Source organism: Falco punctatus, assembly GCF_963210335.1.
Source record: "Falco punctatus genome assembly, chromosome: 2".
NCBI lineage: Eukaryota > Metazoa > Chordata > Aves > Falconiformes > Falconidae > Falco > Falco punctatus.
The window spans coordinates 63921253-63935946 of record NC_137581.1 but is presented as its reverse complement, the minus strand read 5'-3'; the positions used below and the strand labels follow the sequence as shown (position 1 = coordinate 63935946).

Sequence of the window (14694 nt, the reverse complement as noted above, 5' to 3'; positions counted from 1 at the left end):
GCCGTTCCAGGAATTTCCTCCTTCCTGCTCTTGCCGTCAGTCACCTCAGGCCCCTTTAAACGTATTTACAATCCTGTTACTAGGACTGTCCTTCAAAATCATCACCCTGATTGCTGTGATCCACTCCTCCAGCTCCCTCGCTTCCATCACATCAGTAACAGGCTCTTACTTTAAGGCTTGCACCGCACAGGGCACCCCAGTTCACCTCTGATCCTTGCCTTACCCCTGCCAGTAATGCCCATGTGAACACGGGTTTTTTGCTTCTTTCTGAAGTATTTTCCCACTTTTTCAAGCTGTCTTCAGTGTGTTTATTGGCTTGTTAGTCTCTCACTACCTCTGACAAATCCTTCCTTAAAAACATTCTCTCCTTTCTGACATCGACAAGGCAAAATATGAGCTGAAAGCTTTGCTTTTCTGTAAAATTCGTTGTTACTCTATGCTCTCATTCACTCCAGCTTCATTTTCCTGTTTCTTTATGTCTTTCCCTTACATGCAGTTCACTTGTTTTGTGGGGTAAGATCTGTCGTCTTGGTTGCTCATGACTACAGCAACATCCGCAATGGATCTCTAAACTGCTATTAGCCTTTCTAAAGGTCTGTGAAAAGTCAACCACAATTTGTTGGGCCCAAACCACATGCTTATCCCCTCTGTTCTCCCCAAGCGGGCATCCTTTGCTGGACACTCCCAGAAAGCCAGCAGCTACCTGTGCTATGCTTTCAGGAAATGCTACTGTCCTGTGATCTGAGAGTTCAATATTTTATCAACACTGAGGAGCATCAGCAGGATACTCTTCAGTGTCGCTGGGATATTGTTATGTGCCCACGGGTGCTGTGTATATTTTATTTTGATAAAAGACAAAGCCTTTCAAAAACCTTCAGATCGATAACAACATGTAAAAGCCTGCAATGTTTGAGTAGCAAGGCTGAAACTGATTCAAACACATCCTAATGATGGCAACAACAGAAGAGTCCTGCCGATATTTTTTCAAAACTTGCTTTGTTCTGTATGATTTCAGAGTTCAAAGCAATGTAGTCCTGCCTTCAAAACACTGCTTTTCATCATATGATTGTAAATTATGTTAGCTGCATATTCCAGTTTCACACCAAAAGTGGCAAAACACTACCAATATTGTCAAAACCTGTTTCACATGTAAATACTGGGCTTGTTTCACAGTTTCCTAGCAAGGTAGTCTTAGAATACATCTACTTGGAAGTCATATTCTTTCAGACATCTGGCCTCGTTATTGCAGCTGGACTGCTATCTACATGCGGGTGAATCCAAAACTGGCTTTGATGTCCCTGTGTTTGAGATAGCCTTACATTTAATTACAACTGCTTAGGCACAATTTATAGAAATTAAGGTAGGCTGACTATAGCCCCTCAGTCCTACAATGCTGGAAGTACTAGGTCTTGGAGAATGCTTTCAGTGGGAACTAAGTGGCCAGCTGAGCAACCTGCTATACTGCAATACGCACCCATGTAACCGCTGATTTCCTGCAAGTTTCACTAGCGTATGATCAGCGCAGGAAAGTGAAAATCAAAATCACTGGCTTCTCCACCACACAGAGGAGTCTGAGTTAACACACAAGATGCAGCTGCTACACATTGACATGGCCTGCATTCATGCCTTACTGTGTATGAACAGAGAAAGATAACTTCATACTTTCTTCCTAAAAGCATTCTACTTTTAGCACGCTTTCCAGTACAAGCTCACTACATTCACTTCATTACAATACTTCCACCTAACACTAACAAGCATCCATACACAGGCTTGCATAGCTGTCTGCACCTGCAGCAGCAACAGAGCACAAGAGTGATGAAAATATTTCAGCCACTGGCAAACAGTGGACCAGTGTGGTTCATGATCACTATTTCTTCTGGAAATTAGAAAACCTTCACATCCTGGACTGCATCAGGGAAAGTGTTGTCAGCAGGCAATGGGAGGTGATCCTTCCCCTCTACCTCACGCTGGTGAGACACATGTGGAGTGTTGGGTCCAATGCTGGGCTCCCCAGTGCAAGAAGGACTTACTGGAGTGAGTACAGAGAAGAATGAAAATGATGATGAAGGACTTGGATCGTCTGTTATATGAGGAGAGGCTGAGCACAGCACTGCACCAGGCATTTCCTCAGGTACAACTCACAGCATTTCAGCTATAGAAAGGTTTTTAAAGTTTCTTATCTTGGACCAACCTTAGTATTCCATTGCTAAAGAAACTCCTCTCAGAAAAACACAGACAACATCAGAAATGAAAAGAAGACAGGACCCCTAATCTCTAAAGGTATAAAGGATCCTCACAGACTTCACTTTTCCACTGTGAGGTTAGGCATGGGACAGAAGTGAGACACAAAGGTTTAAGCATGGCAGTGTCAAATTGCCTTTCTACTGATTTTCACCTTCCATCAGGTTGCATTTTATTCCTAGTTTGCTGGGCCCTCCTAGCCTATCTTGACAACAAATCTGTTGGCCTCCTGCTCATACAGATCTGTCCAACACATGAGGACTTTTTGCATCGCTATGTACTTAGTTACATGTGCTGGCCTTGGATTCCTATTGTGCCACCTGCCTGCCATCTGCCTGAGGACCCTGCACAGTGACTTGCTAACCAAACTGCCTTTCAGACAGTCCTCAACAGCAAATACTCAACTCAAATGTTACTGAAATGCACGAAGAGGGACTCATTGTGTCGACTTCAAAGCACATAGAATTTATTGCGTTAAATAATATGTTGTTCAAGCTTTTCCAGTTCTGGGAATGAGGATGGCATCTCAGCATAGCTCTCCATCTTTTATTTTATCTTTGATGCCTCGGAAACAGAATAACACTGTTTTCATGTTATTTTTTTCTCTTTTTCCATACAGTCCACTCCTGTGCAATCAATATCCTCCAAGACTGAATCTTAGTCAGTCACCCAACCCCTGACAAGTCTACCAGGGAAGCAGAGAGCAAAGCAGAAAAGAAAAAGTGAGGTCCTAGATGCCTTTAAAAAGTTAAGCTTGAAAATTCAGGAGGGAGAGGACTTTTCAGACTTCATGAAAGAACAGGGCAGACAACACAGTAGAGCCTTACTTCAACCTGAAAACAAGTGAAAAATCTCCAAACACCATAAAAAGCTGTGGAAGGCTAAAAGAAGCAATAGTTAATGGAGATGAACACCAGGGAAACAGCTTTACAATAAAATATGCTCCATCAAACCTCCTCCTTCATCACTACACAACGGTTGCAAGCTTCTTTTTTCACTAAAAGCACCCTATGACCTTTCACAAGCTCTAAAACCAGTTGTCTAACCACAGACAAAAGCAGTACCTGCCTTGGTACAAGCAGCTGGAGACCGCAGGGGGCCTGCAGAGCTTTCTCTTCCCACACACATCCGCAGCTGACTGGACATCCTTGGCAGCACAGTGGTAATGGTCTTAGCGAATTTTTATGTAAATGTAATAAGACTTTAATTCGTAGAGTTGCACAAACATTCTGTAATGGATGCACAACTCCCTATTCATCAGTTTTCAAACTTGCTCTATTAAACACAAAGTGGAGAACACCTGAATATGGTCATAATCCATAAAATGGGCAGTCTTGATCATGATTATGAGTTTTTACGATATTTTTTTAACATAGTTCAGTTACCATCTACAGTATTTCTGTGAAATATTTATGATAATTCACATTCGTCAGTTTGATTCCCAGTTTTCAAGATGGTCACCATGACGGGACCTGCAGCACCCTGATTGTGAAGGCCTGGCAATTGCGATTTGTTACTGAAGAGTCTTGGGGTGCTGCATAAAATTTCCCCTTGCATTAGCCCCAGCAAGGAATGAAGGTTCATGGGCTCATGGAATTTTGTCCACAGTGCTAAGTTTTGAAAATTCTTGCATCTGAAAATAATGATTTTGCTTCTAGGTGAGCTCTGCTCTGTGCATCATTCAAACGGCTCATGTGCTACCATGTAACAGCAAGGAGGCTCCCCTGCAAGAACAGCTGGGGGAAGCCTTTCTTACCAAAGAGTGACTGCTGCCTCAGAGAAATCTACGGATGGCTTATTAATCTTTACAACACACCGGATTTGCAGAAAAATTAAAAACTTATGATGGAAAATAAATCTTCATTTCAGCAGCCCTCAGTGAGCAAACTTTCTGCTGCCTTCAGCTGAGACATTAGAGCGGGCAATGAGGCCTCAGGCTTGCAAACAGGCTCCTGTGCTGAACAAAGAGAAGTCATCACTCATCACGACTCTTCATGGGCTGAAAACCAAGCAAAGCGTTTGCAGAACTGAAGACTAATGTGCCTAATGAATTCATTCCCTTTGCTACTGAAAAAATAATTAAGACAAACAATTAAGCCATTTCCATTTTAAAATTAATACTGACTATGTAAGTAGATGGTTTCCACAAGTCATTTTCTAAATTTTAACAACTGTTTTTCATACAAGTCAAAACCAAACATAAATGAGCTACCCTGCAAAGGTAGAGAGCAGATGTTACAAGCAGTAATTTTCCTTTCTTATCAAAATCAGAGTAAAAACCTATTTATAAGCAAAAATAATCTGTACAGAAAGTCTACGGTATGTGTGAAATTATTTTAAAAATTGCCTACAACCATAAGCTCCAGTTTTCTAACATTCTAGAACAGCAAAGCAACAGCATACTGCACAAGTACTCAGATTGTTGAGATAATACTGTTAGATACCCATTTCCAGAACATATTCACGTTGCATTTTCAAATGTTTCTGAAAATATCTGCTCAAACATTCAGGCATAAAAACAAAATCCCATGCTGGTTTTTACTTCGAAATTGTAGCTCCTGCTGTAATCAAATGGAGGAGTTTTTTAAGATAGACTAAAAGAAAGTAAGACCCCAAGTAGAGAGTTTCATATATGCCTCAATTTTTTTTTATAGTGCCATCTTTCAGATTGTGTGGATATTATCTTTCTTTAATAATTACAAAAGAGTAGGGGATACCTATACTTCCCAAAGGAGTATCTTTGTAACTAAGGTATTACAGTTACTAATTATTCTTAATAAATCGGCTATCACTAATTAGAACATATATTAAATTATCTTTGTTGGACAATGTAGTTTATTTTGTTTAATCTTACGCTGACGATGAAAATAAGAATATTTCAGGAATATTCCTACCATTCACAAGCCATGGATAATTATTTCTAACTGCTGCTGGGTTTCATAGAGAAATGATTGAAAAGTTATCCCCATCGAACTAATATATGTGAAAACATGGCAATGCTACTTAGCTTCAATGCACAGAGGAAAACAATAGATAGCTACCTGTTGTGAAAGTAACCTCAAAACAAAGCTGATGTAAGTAATTTGCACAAATCCATTTTCCTCCTGAGCAGAGGGTCACCACAGCACCCAGTCTCAATCAAGAGCAAGCAAGGGGATATACGTGTTTATGTCCTTTAGTGGTTTGCATCATGTATTTTTGTTTACAGAAATCTACAAGGTTCATTGCAGAAAACATTTTTCATTGACAAACACACACTAATCAATGAAGAGAGATGAGCAGGTTTTACTCCTCAATGAAGCAGAAAGAAGTTACTGGCATAACATGAAACATTTCCAAAGGTGTGATACTTCAGTTAGGATGCTTCATTTGCACACTTCAGTTAAGACAAATGGCAAGACTGCCACCTGAAAAATATTTTTAAAGGTTTAATCTTATCTTTCTTAGGTACGTATCTTACGTTTCTCAGCTCCCAACATATACTTCATGTTAGTTACAGAGAAAGAATCCACAGATCCTTCACAAACCATGTGGTAGCATGGTACCCCAAGGTGAGGAGAGGAAGTGACTACCAGCAACCAGAAATGAGCAAGAAGGCTTTCTGACAGGCAACAAGATATTGGAGAGCATGCCTGCACCTTGAACGTATCGCAGACGTGTACAGGTGATGGAGCTCAGTAACACCCACATACTCATTCATAATCCCTGCTATGCTCCTGAACTTCAAATAAGCACATTTTTCCTGGCATTACCAGCAAGTTGCTCCCTTGACACTAAGTTCATCCTCACCTGTAGTCTGTTTACTACAAAGTGAAAACTGGCATATGGGGAAATATAACTTTCCCATTGCTTCTATGGGCCATGTGGCGTGCCTGCTGGGCGGCTTCTCAGAAACCCAGAGCTGCTTCCAGTGTTTAGACACATCTTTTGCAAAAACCAGGCTTCAAAAAGGTGTTGCAGAGCTAGTGATTTAGAGATTTTCCCCAGTTGCTCAATTTCTGATAGACATCACATCACAAACAATTTCTCTGTTAAATTTTCTGCAGAGGAGCTGTTTAGTTGCTTTGTTTACTCAAAGGACTATTAGCTGATTTAATACATCACCTTTCCTATTTGAACTCACTTCAAAGTCCTGTGTGCCAGCAGATCTAGCCGATGCTTTTGCTGAAACGTGCTTGGTGTTTACTTGAAGTGCTTCAGCCTTAATATCATCTTAATATGAGCCCAAATTAGGCATCCTTAACTCGTAACTGCATTGAACCAAGGGTCTTTGTACCAGGTCAGTAAGCTAAACATCCTGAACCTGGTACCTCACAGATTCATGGCCCTGAACAAGGCGGGAACCAGCTTTTGGAGCTCCATCCTTCATGATTGTACGAGTCATTAACAGGGAAAAGCTCTCTTCTTGCTATCAATGAACAGCTGAAGACACTCTCGAAGTTCAAGCCCAAATATACATCAAAGATGCTCTGCCAGTGTGGCTGCAGAGCCCCAAATCACAGACTGTACACAGCCTAAGGGCTTGAAGACTTAGCAGGGTTTAAAGGAGAGGAAAGCAATGCAGAGATTTGTCCTCTTCCTTTGCTAAAAGGAGAGAAGGTGGAAGATCAAAAGAAGATAATTTCTGTGGATCTTAGAAAATCCCAAAACTTCCTTGCCTGCAGATAGAGTAAAGCCAGCAACAGGAGAGAGAGCAAGGGAAAAGGAGGAGGTTGTCCTGATTAAAGAGGTGATTGCTTCTTTTTTGGCCAAGTTCTGTATGGTTGCTGTTTTTTTCTTTCCTCAGAGTGAAAGACAGGCAAGAAAGGAGGGGGACTCTGCTCTCCTCGCTTCTTCCCCAATATTAAAATTAAGTAGGCCATGACAGCATTTTTTTCTCTTCATTTAAGGATTCAGCACACATTAAATGAGCAGTGGTTTCCCTCCATATGCCACCAGGCATGTCATGCGTGGGGAGGGTGCTACTGACGAGGGGAGCCCACGATAGTGTTCTGCACAGCCCATGCTAATTGCCCTGCAGCCAGCCAGTCTCCTGCACCCAGTCCAAACACAAAAGACAATGCAGTCACTGCCACCCAAGGTCACATCCATGTGACCAAAAAGAGTTGGCAAGCCCTCATTGCCGCCTTTGACAATCAGCTTCAATGGAGCGTAGGACATTAGCCCCTCATCTACTGACAGAAGCATTATTGTATAAAGCTAGCAGATATTTCACCCTTTCACGGAATGAAAATCATGGGAAACGTAATGTCCCCTGGCCATTCAGAACAGAAATGTAGTTTCCAGATAACAGAATCACTACAGCACGTGACTGGTGCTAGAGCTTAGTAACTGCACAAATATCTTTCTATCTTTCGGTTTCTAAGTCATATCCAGTTTGGAATGAGAGCAGCTGTAAATTACTACCACGTATGATTGTTCCATGGGCTATCCCTCATGAACAGTTAGTCTCAAAGCATTTCTGTTTGTCAACATTACCCAGGAAAATAGTCACTGGTGACTTACTCAACCTGAAAAATGAAAAGAGCTCATAGGCTTTAGATTCACATATATTTTTACAACACAAAAGATACAATTAGATCCATCCTTCCAAGCAACATGCCTAATGCTCTCTTCAGAGATAAATCCACTATGCAAGGATTTAATTCTCTGTGAGTTTTGTGCAGTAACTGCCAGCCTCTCCCAGTTATGTTGAAAATGAATACAGCTAATCTATCACAGAGCTGACACATCCCTTCCCTGTGTTATGGAGCCCAAAGAGTCTTTCATGCTCTATTCAGTGGTATTTTGGAATTTCCTTACCCCTTCGAGTGCCAAGTGACAAACTGTGCAGTGGCTCTCGCTGACTACCTGCCCAAGTCTGCACTACCTACCGCACACTCTTGGTATGATGAATAACGAAACAAAGAGTATGCTGCTTGAGCACGTCTGACCCTGCCAGGCAGAGGAGGCAGCCTTTAGAAACACACAGCACGTCCACAGAGAGATGTGTAATGCCCATGAAAAGACGTGTTCTACAAGGGTATGACAGGAAGTTTGTAAAAGTTCACAGAGCATACAGCATTGCCCATCTCTACAGCGGCTTCTGGATGGAACTGTCAGCAGCCTTTCATCACCGTATGCGTCCTTTGGTTCAGGTTGTCTGTACACAGTTACACCCCTACTTTCAGACAGGCCATAATTTTGAAACCACAGACTCTTGCAGCTTGAAGACTCCTTGCCTCTTTGAACAATATTCCTCCCTTTGCTGTGCTGCCATCTGAGGCAGCCTTTACACACACAAAAGCTTGACCTCTAGGGACAACGTGAACGCAGTGTTCCAAATAGTAAGCTCCCTTACTACATTAAATACCTTACTTTTAGCTTTAAAAATAACTGCAAAAGCACACTGAGAGAGGATCTCTTTCTCCTGCTCATGCAAGTCTCATTACAAATACCAAACTGGACAGAATTTCTATAAGGTGATGTACTGGTGCTTCTCTGTAGTGGGCTTACATCAAAAAGTTGATTCTCAAGCACAGCTTTTCAGGGGGTTAAAAATTCAGACACTTAGAAAGTTGGATGTTTTTTCTCCTTAGTACCACAAAAGTGTCGGTCTGTTCTGGATTAGGTTAGTGTTGAGATATACAAGAAGCATCTTCAACAAAATGTACTTTCATAGCCCATAGAAGACAAAAATTAATCTCCCAGAATTGAACCTTAAATGCTGGTATCCTCACTAGATTAGAGATCTGTATCAAATGGACCTTTTTCTATATCCAGTCAATCTAGGACATTTGTACTCAGACTTTAGGATTGGCAAGGGTGCTGGCCAGCAATGTCAAAGTGCCTGATGTAAACCTCTAATTCTGAGCAACTCAACTCTCACATTCTTATCCTATTAGACTAACTGGAGTACTAGCTGGTTTTTGGTGCTGCAATGTTTTATATACATTAACAGGCAGTAGAGTCTCATTCAAATTACTGTTCTGGTTTGAAGACCTGTTAAAACTATTCAATTAATTTTAAAAACTCGTCACAGTAAATCTTCTTTTGAGCTTACAAATTATTTCAATTGTTTCCGTACAGTTATGTCAGCTTATGAATTCAACTCTTGATCCGTGGTCCATTATCTATTTTACATATTTGCAACACAGCCTAATAAAGCACACGTAGAGTCCAGTGTAATTTTATCCTTTAACATTTATTGGCATGATTGTACGGATTTTGTTAAAAATTCTCAATTAAAGCAACATAATGTCACATTTCCAATATAGTTCAAAAGCAACATTTTCACATTTCCGATGTGGTTAAAGACTTCTGTGAAAGGCCTTGATGAAAGGTTTAAGACCAGCTCCAAAGAGACGTTGGAGATGAGCTCTCAAACAGATAAATCAAGACATGTTTTACTAGCTGCTATGTGATATGAAGTATTTGACGTATTTTATAAATGCTTTGCAGCTGGATGTTCCATTTCCCAGGGAGACTGAAACTACATTTTTGCAACTCTCTGTAAGTTTTGTATCTTTGCTGATTGGTAGAAGTATAAGCTGTGCTCCTTCTTCAGTGTAAGCAGTGTATAGAAAAAGGCTATATAAGTGTCTGAGGATGGCTGTTTAATGCTTCAGATGTGCTATCAAGCCTAGACCACGAAGATGATTACCCATAACATTTTGAATAATGATTACCCTTAAAAGTTTTCCTTTTCCTATGGTACTATGTAGTGGATGCACCAGTTACTTCTTGCTCCAATTATTCTGAGTTGGCTGCTATTTCATTGGCTTCAGTGTGGTAGTGGGAACATAATTTTTTTATAGATTACCTCAACACTAGCAAACATGAGTGGCTGTCGTGGTTTAACCCCAGCTGGCAACTAAGGGGAGCAAAACGGAAAAGTTGTTCAATGCATTTAACAGAACAGACCTGATTTCCCAGTGTTTCCCATCACTTTCACAATGGCATAGCTCTGATTTCAAATTAGTTACAGCGATTTGTAAGTGGTTGGATGCTCTGGGGAAATCAGGACCAGTGCTTTTAGCAATGATAAGCTAAAATTAAGAGAAGATTAAATTATTTTGCAGCAAGGTAAGAAAACCAGTGAGGAAAAAGATCCATGGATGGAAAAAAAAGAAGAAAAAAATCTGTCTATCACAAAAGCACAAGTAAATTTAGTAAAAAAAAAAAGACTGTTCCGTGCTGTGTGGGAGTCTTCTCCAGATTCCAAAGTACTACCAATTTGTACTTCCTCCAGTATGTACATACCCAATAAACCCAATAACTATTGGTCTGACTTTGCAATATGTATTCTCTCTGGCTAGTGGCATCAAAAATGATGATGGAAATATTTTGAGACAACACTTGATCAAGAATCTACTTCCTTAAATATCTGAGCCTGATTCCTTACAGCTGCACAAAGTGACTCAAAACTCCCTACAGTTGCAGTGGGTGCTTTTTTGACATTTACACCAGTAGTGTGCCCGTGGCCCCGGAAAGTCGCTGTGCCCAACCAGCATTTCCTCCACCCCACTTTTATAATCTAACCCAGAAGATGCTCTGGCCTTTGATCTGTAACAAAGCTGCCGTGTCAGCCTCTGTTTTTTACTTACTGAAATCTCCAAAGAAAGTGCAAAGTACTAGACAGTGGAGAGTTAGGATCTTGGTTTCCCATTTGTAACAGCAAATTGAAGGAATTTTTCTTCAGCTCACTGTTCAGTTGATTTTCCTTTGCTTATTTCCAGCCCATTTGGAACCCCTAAAGACTACAAAAGTGGGATCTCTATTTTCTTTCAATTCCTGAGGCCCCATAAGTAACTCAACCACCGGCAACATATTTTACTTTTATTGACTTATTTGTACTTTACTTGAGAGCCTCAAAGCAGAAAGATGCTGTTTCAACTGTCTTTAAGAACAGTCTTCGTAAAATGAGCTGAATTACACCATAAAATAACGTTACCTTCAGGGCATCACATGCACTGAGAAAACCTGAGGGACCAGCTCTCCTCATAAAGTGGAAGATTCCTATCTCAAAGCAAAATATTGGTATTCAACTAGAAGGCACCACACACATTAGAGATCTGCTCTTCTTTCTGGCCACATTTCAGAATGAGAAAGTAAGAGTGTGTTCATAACAGCTGACAATTCAAATCTTGAGCACTGGAAAGCAAAGCCTTGTTTACAGAGCTCTTCCTGGATGTCTTAATAAAAACACTTGAAGCTTTTCATTTTATATGCACCACATGGGTTCAAGTACACCGATAAGGCAGAGTGCATTGAAAGCTGAGAAGGCAATAAAAACTGAAATCTGCTAACCTTGTATTTTAGTAGAAAATAAAAAGTCACCCTTAAACAAGCTCTTAGTTTTCAAAGACTGAAGTAGCAACAGACATGAAAGTATTGAAGCTTTGTGCTCTGAACTTTTTTCTCTGTACTTTACATAAAGAAGTACATTTAGCTAAAACCTACAAAGTTTAAGCAAGCATAAGAATCAGAAGAGTAAAAGCAGGAAGGTCCATGAAACAGCACTTTACAGACGTTCATCCACATGATATGGGTTGCAATTTGTGACCTTCATTATCATCATTATTGATAAGAATCCTTTAAAATATTTACCTTCTTAAGTATTATTTTTGCACGTTTAAAAACCTGTGAGATCAGCCTGGTGTCAGTTCTATTCTAACAACAGCATTCTGGTATGAATAAATTACCCAAATATGCCTTTACTGAACACTGTTTTAAAAGAAAAAAAAAACAACAACCAAAACTGCATACAAACCCAGATGAGATGACCACAAAGTACTTGAAAAGCAAAGCTGAAAAATTTTAGTACACTTAGTACAGAGAAAGTGAGTGTGTAAAAAATATATTTAAAAGTTCTCCCATTTAGACTAATCTTGATCTTAATTCACCTTATTTACCTTCTTATCTTAAAGGTCAGCTTTCTTTTCCGGTGGCATGATGTATTCATTAGGTAAAATACTCCAAACCTGAATATATCAATATCTTTTTGACTACAGGGTTTGAGGACTTTTGATTACCTTACTGTCTGCAATGGCTAGAACTTGCTTTTTGTTGCAAAATAATTATGGTGAACTTGTTTGTCTTACATCTGTAGGGAAATTCATGCTCAGTAAAAAATGTATGTTCCAGCATCAGCAGATACTGAAAATTTCCAGGCAAATGTACAGTGCATCACTCAACCAACTTTGTCAACAGTGGACAACTTTGGATTGTAATGAGTACGGTGTAATTTATGGCTGCATAGTCTGGAAATGTGCTCCTTGGTGAACTTACAAATGCTAATAGCAATTGAAAATATCTACTTTTGTGAGTTACAGTGGTACATAAAGTTAACATTGGTAAACATTGTACTTATTTATATTGTGGTCTAATATAGGCACCAAGAAATGAGTTTGGAGGTCTTAAAGTGATTCACTGCTAGGTAATTAGTCATTATTCATAATACTGCCAAATAACAGAATAGTACTTGGGCATGAGATACACCAGCAGTTCTCTTGTGGAAAGCTTATGCTTTCTTTAGTATGCAGCTGTCCCTCTGTGGTGCTATCAATATGGGAAATATCTAACATTAGGGAAACTTAAAGACTGAGTTTGTTTTCATGGGCATTTATGCACATACCAGAGCTTCATTCGAGCACCATACACCTAAGTGAAGCATCCTTTCTGCATGAATCCCAGAACAAAGCATGCATTTCCATGACAAAGGTGAATACAGCATCAGAAATATTAGGAAACATAATCCTCTTCAAACACGTTCACCAAATCTTATTTAAATATAGCAGGAGAAGAAAACTGTTCTTTCTAAAGCTTTGGAAAACTTGTCATACCTATTTGACCTATTTGGTGCTAGTATGACAGCACTGTGCAGCTACAACCAAAATGTTTTCTCCTAAAGAACTCTGATAATACAATGTATCGTAACTCTGCTAAGCCTCTAATTAAAAAGCTAACATCACCACCGCATCTGTCAGTTAAGTAGTCTCCCAATGAAACAAATGCCAACACCACATTGCTAGTTTATTTTTCAACAAAACAAAAAGCGTGGTTCTATTCAATAGACTCTGTTCTCATGCTAGCAAGTACCAACAAATGCTCCATTATGTGCTAACATACATTTCATTCAAATCACTTGAAAATTTTGTTGTACTATCATTCCTTTAAAGACAAGCAATATTATTTATCTCAATTCAACTTTGGATGCAATATAAAGCAGATTTTCCAGCTGTGAAGAAAACTGGAATTGAATGTATGGTACATTTTGTCTAGCCAGCATTTACCTACAAAAAACAATTTTTCATTTTAGAAATTTTCTTCTAAACAGAGGTAATCTATTGAGCAACAAAGATGTAAATACATGTAATGTGCAAAAATATTACTCCAACTACAGCAGTAAAACACAAATCAGTCTTAAAACACTTTGAGAAATAAAACATTGTATTTCTGAGAGCCAAACACAGAGGTATGTTAAGTGAATAATAAAAACACACTTGTGTGTACTAATTGGATAATGACATATATTGCTTTGACTGTCAGTTACCACTGTGCCTTTAAAAGTTCCTTTTGTTAAGCATGTAATTTCACTGTTAAAAATGAATAAAAACCTCTGCAACTGCCTCAAGACAGCCTTGCACATGGTAGAGATCTAACTTCAATGTTACTTAGAAAATAATCCCCATTGTAAGTCTTTGCACTTTACATTCTCATTTACTTTATATCTGCCTAGGGTACGCTCTGGTTTGTTTTATTTAAAACTTTTCTGAAGCCTTGGGAAAGTTTATCAGGAGAACAATACACCTGGTTTTAATCAATTCCTGATTTTGATTAAAAAGAGTGGGGTTTGCAGAGGCTGGGTTACAAGCCCTTTCACTGGAAGAAAGCCCCGTGCAAAGCTGCTTCCGACTTGTCACCAAGACACTGTCTGTCCTCTAGTCCTCCTGCAACTGACATCCACAAGTAACAGCACAGTTTTGACCTGCTATCGTGTCTCACACTGCATCTGCCCGGGCACTCTGATGAGTGGTTTTAGCTTTACTCCTGTCACCCAGGCAGGGGGACTAGTCAAAACAGAATGAAATCCTGAAACAATCTCTCAACTCAGCGTTGGTGAGACTGAGCAAGTCTGCATCTCACACGTAAACAGACCCCAAAGCAGCATTTTTACATGCCTGTGTCTGCATGCAATTTTTTTTATCACCACTCAGAGCTCAAGACTATCAAAGCTATCAACAATTTAAAAGCATATGCTGATGGAGAGGAGGGGGAGGGAGGTAATTTCAGGTGCTCAGACTGAAGTTCCTCCACTCCCTGCAAGCTGAGGCAAAGAAAAAGAGTCACTGCAGACAGGACCCGCTCCCAGAGTTTTCTGCCAGCCTCTTGCCCACACAACCTGTCTGGGGAGCATCCTTCACCCATACCGAGACCTTTAGCATCAAGTTGCAAAACACAGATGCGACAACA

At 39.9% G+C, this 14694-nt stretch overlaps 1 protein-coding gene across 1 annotated transcript in view; it reads right to left on the bottom strand.

Annotated features, from left to right (window-relative positions):
* LOC308059118 (uncharacterized protein) overlaps nt 1–14694 on the bottom strand; it is a 473234-nt gene that overhangs the window by 424053 nt on the left and 34487 nt on the right. The window lies entirely within an intron of this gene.